The sequence below is a fragment of the Triticum urartu genome, chromosome 1 (genome assembly GCF_003073215.2).
Source record: "Triticum urartu cultivar G1812 chromosome 1, Tu2.1, whole genome shotgun sequence".
Classification (NCBI taxonomy): Eukaryota; Viridiplantae; Streptophyta; class Magnoliopsida; order Poales; family Poaceae; genus Triticum; species Triticum urartu.
In genome coordinates this window covers 65,851,334-65,862,695 of record NC_053022.1, presented here as the reverse complement: position 1 = coordinate 65,862,695, position 11,362 = coordinate 65,851,334, and positions in this window count along the sequence as shown.

Genomic DNA, 11,362 nt, shown 5'->3' with positions numbered 1-11,362 from the left:
CGAAGCCACAAAAGTCAAACGGCGAAAGAAACAAGCTTCATTTACTATTCTAGATCTAGGGCAATTTTTACAGTGGCAAAAACTTGTTTGAGTTGGTTAAAAGGAAAGAGGGTTTCGAGACGAAACTCCAAGCGCTTGAATCGCCTGATTCCGATAAACGAGCGAAAAGTTAGACTAAAACGAAAAACGGATCAGGGATCGCGATCTGAAAAATCGCGGATTTAATCCGAGAAAAAGAAAAACGACGAACGTTCGTTAAAACGAACGAACGGACGAACGCTTGCTAATTAATTAAACCGGAAAAACCGATCTATTTAAACAAACCGAAACTAAAAAAACCGAACAAAACTGACGGAAAACCGATCGGTTTTCTAAAAAATCCGGCAGCGAAAAACAAAAAAAGAACTACCTCCGGCGGCGGCGACAGCGGGGCGGCGGTGGGGCAGGGCGGCGGAGCGGCGGCCGAGGATTAGGGTTCGGGGGTGGCGGCGACTTGGGCTGGCCTCGGGCCTCGGGGCGCTATATAAAGGGCCCGGCCAGGTGGAGTCCTGGCCGGTTACGGCCCAAGGTCGGTTCGGACTCTTTTTTTTAAATAATTCCGCTTAGAAAAAAACAAAAGGAATACTAAACGGACTCTAAAAATCTCGAAATAAATTTTCCCCGGCTTGTAAAATCAAGCCGCACAGGATGAACATTTAATTGGGGCCTAAATGCAATTTTGAAAAACGTGCATTTTTCCCTAATTCAAATAAAATAGCAAATAAATCCAAATAAAAATCTTATTTGATTTTTTATTAAATCCTCAATATTTCTTTATTTTGGGAAAGTCATTTTATTCCCTCTCTCATATTTTTGTAATATAAATAATTGAAGATAAAATAAATAAAATCAAATGATCCTATTTTCAAAATTTGAGAGAACTCAAATATGGAAATAACGAAATCCCCAACTCTCTTCAAGGGTCATTGAGTTGCGTAGAATTTTCGAGGATCAACCAAAATGCAAATAAAATATGATATGCAATGATGATCTATTGTATAACATTCCAAATTGAAAATTTGGGATGTTACAGTTCTTCGACAAGTCCAAGTAAAGAGCGTGGGAGTATCGGGGGTAGAGGATGATGAGGACGGTGCGCCCGCCACTGCGCAAAATAAGTACACCTCGAATTAATTAGCCTCCACCGTGCAAATGAATGATTGAAATCAAAGGAAGGATATCCGCCCGGATGACTTACATGGGATGATAAGGCACGAGAATCGCCTCCTTGTCCTTATTGGCGAGCATGAAATTGACGATGTATTCCCTCACGTATTCATGGTGCTTTGCGCAGACTCCCAAGAAGGCCTCGTGCAAGAAGTATGGGTCAACGACACAGATATGAGGTATCTGCTCAACCCCGATGAGGTAGTTCATGTGCAAAGCATAAAGGCGGACAAATGCAAAATCCAGCTTCTTCAAGTGAAACATGTCGAAGATGTAATCGAATTGAAGGAAGAACTTCTCCGCGGGGATTGTGTCACCGTACGACAATCCCCGTGGCACATTAACCATGTAGACTGGGTATCCTGGATTTTTTGAGGCGATGAGGCCTTTCTCTATCCGCGGCACATCATCATGAAGTCTCCTTAAATCGCCAAATCTGGCCCCTAGCGCTGCTTCAGGTAGGATTGTTTGACCGGGGATATGCCATTTTGCCGCACTGGGGATATCTATACGGTCTTGAACCCGAGGCTGCTGAGGCGGCTGGATCATAGAAGCAGCTTTTTGTCCTTTCCTCGGTCTCTTCCTAGACTTCTTTACTACCGGAAGGTTTCCATAATACGTTCAGACTACGGAGGTGGCAATTCAGGCACCGACTCATGAGGCTCAAACCCTAAGTAGGCGCTAGTATTGACATACTGTTGAGTGTCATCGTCATCCTCATCCTCATCTATGGCGACGTCACCAGCGACTAATGGAGTAGACGAGGTGTTGATGTTCATACCTAACTGCGTGCTCGTGGGTGTGCTCCCGGCCGCCTCCAGACGAAGTAGACTCTTTGGCCACAATAGGACCCACCCATTGCAACAATCACCAAGCCGCCGCGGGGTCTCGTCGTCATCCCCCACTAGTACCGGAGGAACCAAATTCTTGTGGCCTGGTTTGACACTGGCCACGGAAACCTTGAAGACTTCTGGGGGGATCGGTCGGTGATAACTCACAAGTATAGGGGATCGCAACAGTTTTCGAGGGTAGAGTATTCAACCCAAATTTATTGATTCGACACAAGGGGAGCCAAAGAATATTCTCAAGTATTAGCAGTTAAGTTGTCAATTCAACCACACATGGAAACTTAATATCTGCAACAAAGTGTTTAGTAGCAAAGTAATATGGTAGTAGTGGTAACGGTGGCAAAGCACTACAAAAAAATACACTTCCATGATGATACGTGTTTTTCGCAGTAGGTCACGTTTTCTGTCATGCATGTACATCCATGACAATTTTATGACAGAATCAAGATAGTCATACCTGTGCTGTCGTAGAAGTGTTACATGACAATACCAAAATTATCATCACAGAAGTGTCCACTTCCATAACGATAAATCGCGCGTCACAGAAGTGCTTTCGTCAAGGGTGACCGACACGTGGCATCCACCGTAATGGAACGCCGTTAAGCTATCGGGTCCGGTTTTGGATCCGATAACCCGTTAATAGCCTGGACGAATGGGGATTTTCCACATGTAAAATTATGATTGGCTGACAGAAACACGTGTTAGCTCCGCGTTGGCACAGGTGTCACTCATCCAATGGGCGAGATGTGCCTATGATATGTTGACACGTGGATCGGCCCAAAAGTGGCCCATAAAGTTTAAATGGGCCGGCCCAACTAAAGGTCCGCAAGATTTTGCGGACCATAATGGTCGGCCCAGCTAAAGGCCCACGTGATTTTGTGGACCATAATGGGCTGGCCTAGCTAAAGGCCCACAAGATTTTACGGGCCATAATGGGCCGGCCCAGGTAAAGGCCCATAAGATTTTTGCGGGCCATAATGGGCCGGCCCAGGTGAAGGCCCACAAGATTTTCGTGGACCATAATGGGCCGGCCCAGCTAAAGGCCCATGAGATTTCGCCGACATTAATGGGCTGGCCCGGTTGTGGGCCCACAAGATTTTGGGGACCCTAGTAGGCCGGCCCATTAACTGGCTGCCATGTTTTGGGCCAAATGCCGGCCCATATTTGATCCCGTCCATCAATGGCCTGCCACATTCTCGGCCTAACAATGGCCCATATGAGATCCTGCCCATTAAAAGCCTACCACGTTCTGGGCCAAATTACGACCCAGATCAGGTCCGGCCCTTTAAGAGGCTTTGGGCTAAATTATGGCCCATATCAGATTCGGCCCATCAACTGGACACTATGCTTTTGGGCCCACATGCTAAAGGCCCATTTAGTAATTCGGCATGATATTAGTTTCGGCCTGTTAAGGGCCTGTTTAACATTTCGGCCCTATATTAATTTCGGCCTGTTAAAAGCCCGTCCTATAGTTGGGCCTAACTACGATCCGGTTTGCATCCGGCCTGCTTGTAGTCAATAATCTGATTGGGCCAAACAATGACGGAGACAATTTTGGCCTATTGAAAGCCCATCATTTGATTGGCACAATCATGGGCTGGGGTCCATTTCAGGTTGCTGTCGGCCCGTGAGCTGTTCGGCACATTTCAGGCCTTCTAACAGACCAAGATGACGGGGCCCATGATGTGGATCATACATCGTGATTGCATGACGGACCGATTATGTACTGTAATTTTATGGTTTGGCCGGTTTACTGCGAAGACAGGATATATATACAGTAAAATAACTGCAACATCGTGAATACGAAAAAACCTAGACTATACAATAAAGAAATTACGGCATATTACATCCAATGAGCATCAAAGTTCGCCACTATGATAATAAAGCACAAGCAGATAGTAGATTACTTACACGGGGCATCAAAGATCGCCACCAGTGAAACTGAACATGCCGACAAAGTAATATACAAAACCGACAACACTTCAATAGAGTTCAAGAAAGGTTAGCCCTGCTGGGAGCTGCAGCGCAAGCAGCTGAGCAAGCTGATGAGACTGCGCTTGTTTAACACTTATATCCTCCTCACTCTGAAATATAAACAAGCAGACAGATAACAGCTTTTGCACATAAAAGTGTCAGTGCTGACAATTCATCACATTTCTTACTGACCAATAAAGTGACACAGTTTAAAATTGCATTAACACAATATGGTATTGTTCAGGTCAAGACATGGCAGAAAATGACATTGTGAAGGAGTTGGCAGCTTCACGACACCAATCGATTACAGATCAAGAACTCATAAGTATCAATGGTTAGTGTGTTCTCAATTTATCCCATTTCAGATTGGCAAATAAAGAGACAATTTAAATAATAGTAGAATGATATGACATTGTTCATAGTTAAGACATTGCAGAATATGACATTGTGTTGTAGTGGGTAGGTTCACCACAACACTAGATTACGGATCAAGAAAAAAAGCATACATGCAGTTCAAAAGAAGATCACTTGCTTTGTATAGTTTAATTTACATGGTATGAAGAAGGAACTTGGTTGTACAGCTGAAAAGTTAAATTGAGAAGGACAAACTTTTGTTTATGGACTACATAATAAACTTTAAACATGCAATTTAATGCAAACACCAAAAATAAACCGCTGTTGCAGTCATGCCTAACCAAATATACACAACAGTGTTTGAAGGCTTGAGAAGGACAAACTTACATTATTGGTGAAGGCAGGCTCTATAAAGCCCTTGTCCATGCTGATGGGGGGGGGGGAATTCAAGAAGTTTACCACCGAATGTTCTTCATAAGCATTGCCTTTATTCTACATTTTGTTAAGAGTAAATATAGATGTGACAATATAAGAAAAAATGGAGAATATTTAAGATAAGATGAAGAGTGATGCTACATAACCAAGTAGCTATAAATGTAAGTACAGCGATACAGGCAAAAGGTACATCCGAGAGCAATGCAGAGCTAAACTTCTTCAGTACCATCGGTGTTATCCAACCTTATGGTAAGAGTAAATATAGATCTTATGTGTAGAAAATGGAGGGCAAAGGAAAATAAGATGCAGAGTGATGGTACATGAAAAACTACCTGTCAATATAAGTACACAAATAAAGGACAACAGGTACTTACAAGAACAATGCAGAGATAAAAAATTTCATTGGCATTCGATATATTCTACACTAATGTAACCATTCATACAGATCAGATAATTTGGAGCAAACAATTGATAAGCAAGCTATCATGCATACTGCTGTCACATAATGAACCAGGTATGTATGCAAGCACAGTGATACAGGACAACAGGTACTAACAAGAGCAAAGCAGCGGGCAGCATATTTGCGATATCTTGTCGTTCTTTTCAAACCGGAATTCTTTTTCGAGCAGATTTCCTGCAAAACAGATCCGTAAGGCAGATGCGGAAAAGTAGAAGTTCAAATTGTCATGCGATATCATAGACAATACCTCATCCTCGGAATGAGACGAGTGCATAACAAGGTTTTTCCATTCAATGTCTTCTAAATTTAGCACATGAGACTTCACCAGAAATTCGTTTATAGACTTGCCATCAAAGTGTGATTTCCTCAGGTAACACCAATACTGCTGCAATGCTTCCTTGAAAAGCGCAAGCAAGCTTTACTCGTCATGACTATCCAGACTGACCCTCGCCTACTTACAACAATGTAATGTAAATCATTGATGTGTTCAATCAGCAGAAAATAAGAAAATAATCACCATGAATAATAGCACTTACACGTAAGTGGGACAGGAAGATGTGAAAATAGTGTTTGTCTTCACTATAATCTTCCCATGATGGGAATATATGCACGTAGTCCCTAACAACATTGAAAGCATTGTCTTTTAAACTGGGAATAACTGGAATGGGGTTCCAATCTGCAGGAATTGGCCGTCTCTGTAGTTGGGATAGGTCTTCGGCCGGTGGACTTGCTGTACTTTTTGCTAGAGTGGGATTTTTCTGTGGTACGGCTGGTGCTATGGCAACTGAAATCGGCATACCTTTTGCTGGAGTGCAGGTCCTGTGTGGTGCGGTTAGTGGTGTGGCCAGTGAAGTATGGGTACAGTCTGCTGGAGTCGGTCCTACGTTTTGTGTCACTGGTTGTACAGCCAATATAAGCGGGGTGATGTCTGATTTCTCCGGCACAACAACGTTTTTCAAGGACTTTGCTGGTGCTCCTTCAGGTTCGGCAATCACCCTCTTCCTTTTTGATGTCTAATGCACAAGAGCATCATTTGAGTGGAAAACATGGTATGATGACAGATGGAAAATGTATTGATAATGGATGGGCATGGCATCTCGACATATATGATGAGTAAACTAAGCAGATGGCGGTGCAATAAAGTAGAAGAAATGCAAGACAACATATGCAAGATACGCGAAATCAATAAAACCTTGCCAAATTAGAACAAACACCTTAATGGGTGAACAGGACAGGCCATCTGCCTTTAACTCCTCGAGGTTAGAATAGTCATTAGGATCATATTCTGAACAAGAATAAATAGGTGGGGAGCGTATGAGTTTCATTGCATCTAGAATAGCACTCAATGCCTTGGTGCCAATTTTGTAAGTCATTGCGGTGTTTAGCTTCAAGAGTGGACTGCTGCTAGTGCGACACAAAGCAGCTACACAGATCACAGTGTAGATATAACGAGAAAACCGTAAGCATCAGAGTAAAATTAGCAAAGTGAAACTTGCTGGAATATATGTGCTAGTATTGCCGGTACGGCTAGAAAGGCTTCGGATACCAGCTCTCTTCAACTGAAGGTGCGGTACTGTTAATACGAGTGTAACTCTCAAAGGCGACACAGCTCCCCGCATTTCCTTGCTATTCTTATAGGATTCAAGTGGGCAGGCCACTTCAAATCATATTCCCATGTTTACAAAATCCTACGAATCAAAGAGGCCCGAAGAGTTCAAAGTGTCCATACCAACCGACCGTATAGACCTCTACACTGCAAATGTCCCTGCTCATCTTCACTACAAGGAACATACTGTACTACTATCATACTCCCTCTGTTCCAAAATATAAGTCTTGGTAGAGATTTCCACTATGGATCACATACAGATGTATCTAGATACATTTTAGAGTGTAGATTCACTCATTTTGCTCCATATGTAGTCCATGGTGGAATCTATACAAAGACTTGTATTTAGGAACAGAGAGAGTACTTATTAAAGAAGAACGGAAGAGGAACATACTAAAGATCAAGCAGATTTTGGATAATAAAATGTCCGTTGCGCAGTGCCCACACATGATGAACCAGAGCGCGTTAAGAAAGCAACTCCCTGCTGTCTCTCTATATGTGGTGCACGTTCTTTTTCGAAAGTAAAGTAGGAACGTTAGCTGACCAATTAATTGTTATCTGTTTTAGTAATATTAGCATCATATCAGATTCGTACTTGAGCAACAAGTTTGGAATTATGAGTGGCACGTTGTTTAGCTTGATGGATTCAGGAGCAGTGCTAAGCAGGTATGATGATGGTACTGAATATAAAGGCATGTCTGCATGCAAGTCGCGTGACTTTTGTCATTTGGGTCAGTCGACCATTTCAGGCGGTTGGATGAAGATCCTACGTCTCCTAACCCTTCTTCTTCCTTGTCTCTGATTCTTCCCATACAGAACACCGCACGGGCCGCCAGCCGGACCACCAACCCCCACTGCCTGTGTTCCTCCGCCACCCCCACCCCCACCCCGCCCCACCCGCGTCGAGTTTTTTTTCGTTCGGCGAGGCCCCACCACTGCCCCCCACACAATCAAAGTCCCCACCCAAGCCCCTTCGTTCGCACCAGCGAACTCCAGCGAGCTCTGAAAAATCGACTGACCCAATTTTGGAATTTAGTCTACTGTGATTTAACTAGTGTGGAATATAAAAGGGGAAAACCATAAGCATTGGGAGTATAGTGTTGAGCGTGCCATGGCGGATCTGAAGGTGGAAACCAGACAAAGGCAACTTCGCAACCAATGTTTGCTTTCAGCTAGCAAGTAAGTGATGGACAAGAAATCAGAGTAAAGCAGTGGCGATCTATTTTCTTGCTGCGATAAATAAATTGAGCAGATACGAAAGAGTACCGCCTCTAGTGCGGCGCCGTGTATGCATCTACTGAGAATATGACGGTGTTGCGGTAGCAATGGCTGTCGGTGGTGTGGAAGGAGATCTAGGAGGGTAGACGGTGGTGGCGGGGCGCGGTGGACGAGACGGTCATAGGAGCGGCGTCGGCAAGGTGGACGACGGCGGGGATGAAGCGAGAGGACGGGATGCAAGGATCCTGGTCCGAAGCCATGGATGAGAGAGGTCGATCTCCTTTAATGGACGGCGGCGTCAGGGTATCAGCTTCGGCATGGTGGAGGAGGACGGCGGTGGATGGGGTGGCGGACGGAGGAGGCTGGGGTGGAGAGGGTGTTTTGGCCCCCACGGAGGACGAATGGGGAAATGGAGGTGGAGAGGAAAGGGGGGACCGTGTCTTCAGGGCGCGCTTGTCTCAAATGCGAGGAAATTTACAAACTTAGCCCCCGTTTCAAATTTCCTACATCACAGCAATATTAGTCGGTTGGGGACAGGACGGAAATCTAGCTTACACCGAATATTTGCCAACGAGAGTTTGTTTTTTGCACCCACCGTGTATGAATCGGGGAGTGAGTCGATTTCGGCCGAGGACACACTATGTTTTGGCGCCCACCATGTATGAATCCGGGTGAGAGGCGGTTATGTCACGTTTGAGTGAAATTACAAACCTACCCCTATTGAAACCTATAGAAATCGAGCAGATAGGCTTTGTGTGGCAGATTTTGGTTTCGGGCAGTTACTGCGACTTTCCCCGGTTTGTTCAAATTTTGCAGAGTGCATGTTTACCGTGCCAACTCAATTCGAATCCCATTTGTATCCTATTTTTTCAGGTGGGATCCATTTTCGATTGGAATAAAATTCTATATACATCATTTTTTATATATATACTTTCAAAAGCACAACAAAGAATTCTGCTCCTTTATATGTATAATATGATTTACAAATACAATGATCTCAAAATCATAAGGTTGAATTCAAAAAATTAAACCAAATTATGTTCTACTAAAATGGATGAATCAGTACTATCTACATATTAAATAACATAGATGCGAGTGAATTCATATGAGTATGCATGTTTGATAGATCAATTTGGTTCGAGTATGGATTACATGTATCATCATCTCGAATTGAAATATTTGAATCCCTTTTATGTTCACTCCTTTCATGCCCATCTCTCTCGCATGCATGCTCCTTCATGTAGCTATCACTCTCTTTTCTCCAGCTCACCCGCACGCTCACTTCATGTTTCTCCTATCCTGGCAAACATGGTCTCTCGACGTCTCCCTTGAGAAGTGTCACACTCTCCCTATCATTATACATTACACGGTTTTCATTATCTCTCACGTCTCTACCGTTCTCTCATATCACTAGGTACCTAAGCTTTCTTTTTCACCGCCACACACACAATCTCCACTCATCTTTCACTTTGTCTTTCTCTCTATGGGATTATCTCACACACCCTATATGTCTCTAGATATGAATCATACCACTAAAATTACTCTCTCTCTCTCTCTTGTAGACACAACATTTGTTGCGGTCTCCTTTTCGTCGCCATCCCAGACTGACATTATTCATTTGTTTAACGATCGGACAAACTCCCCCCCCTCTCTCTCTCACACACACACAACTCCTGCTTCCACTCCCCTTCCCGACTACCGTCTCTCTTTCACACACACAAAACTCTCACTTTCGCACCCCCGACTCGTATTTCTCTCACAAATATTTATCGACTAGCCTCCGAATAGGTTTATAAACCCGCACACTCATGCTTCCACTATCGCATACATGTCTCTCTCCCGCTCCTTGTATTTATGTAGATTTTTCTTCCCTTCTTGAGACACGCCCTCTCGATCGTGCACACACACACACTACTGCCACATTTTAAGCTGATACCTCTCGCACACACACTCTTTGTGTCTTTGTCACACATGCACTCCGTCCTCGTCCTCTCTCTCTCACACACATGGGCTTTTTGCAACAACTAGCAAGATGCCCATGCATTGCACGGAACATGAAGATGCATTTGTATGAGTAGTTTATCTTGTGGGAGAGAAGGATGAACAAGGGAAGGCCTTATTTGCAAGTGTGGAGAGGGGTGTGGGTATCTTTTTGCAAAATTGCCAGACTTTCCTTCCTATCCGTTAGATATATATCGGACGGCCTATATTGCAGGATGGTAGGCACATGATCATCACCGAATATGCTTTTCATAAGAGTAGGGATAAAAACAGAGTTGGTGATGATGGTGGGCCCTCCATCCTGCAATATAGGCCGTCCAATTTATATCTGACGGATAGGAACGAAACTATGGCAATTTACCCGCACTCCTCTCCACATTTGCAGATAAGGCCTTCCCTCGTTCATCCTTTTCTCCCATAAGATCTTGATGTTCCGTGCAACGCACGGGCATCTTGCTAGTAAGAGTAGAAATTAGACATATACCACTTCTCGAATCTTGAAACCAACAACATTCCTCCCTTATCTCATCAAAACCGCCAAAGGAATATATTTTGAGTGAAACATAACATTTTTTAGTGATATACGTATTTCAAAACTAGACTTTTTTCTATCAAATCGGTGAATATGTATCAATCTACTCTCATCGTGTGGCAACGCATTGGCACATTGCTAGTAGTTATTATAATTTTTTGGACACCAGACAAACAATGGAGTACATATACGAAGAGAAGAGGCACACACACGCAGTCGGTCTCTCGCTGTCTCGCACACATGAGTGTTACATAAAGGCAACATTAACAAATAAACCCTAAAACCCTAGGTGCACGATTGTTGCATTTGCAGGTACCGGGTACGTGATGGAGCGCACCTTTGTAGGAATAGTCAGCTCGCATGATAATTTGATCCGTAGGAGTTGATGGTCGGGACCACAAGTGAACGACTTGGAGGCGGTGGCTCGCCAGTTGCCACAGATCGAGTAGCCACGTTTAAAATATCATTTTTAGCAGGGTTAAGAGTCCTTCAATGGCGAATTATAAGTACTAAGTAGTTTTTAGAACGATTGGTATGGAGCGAAAATGGAATTCATAGTACTATGTACCTCCTTGGCGTATGGTTGTATGGGTTTATGCTGCGAGATGTTGAACCTGGTAGTTCTAGGGCAAATACTATGGTTTAGATTTAGATGTTGGTTTTCAGTAATGAAAATCAGAAGGGGGAAAACCCTCTTTGATTAAAAAAACTACTACCTCCGTTCCGGT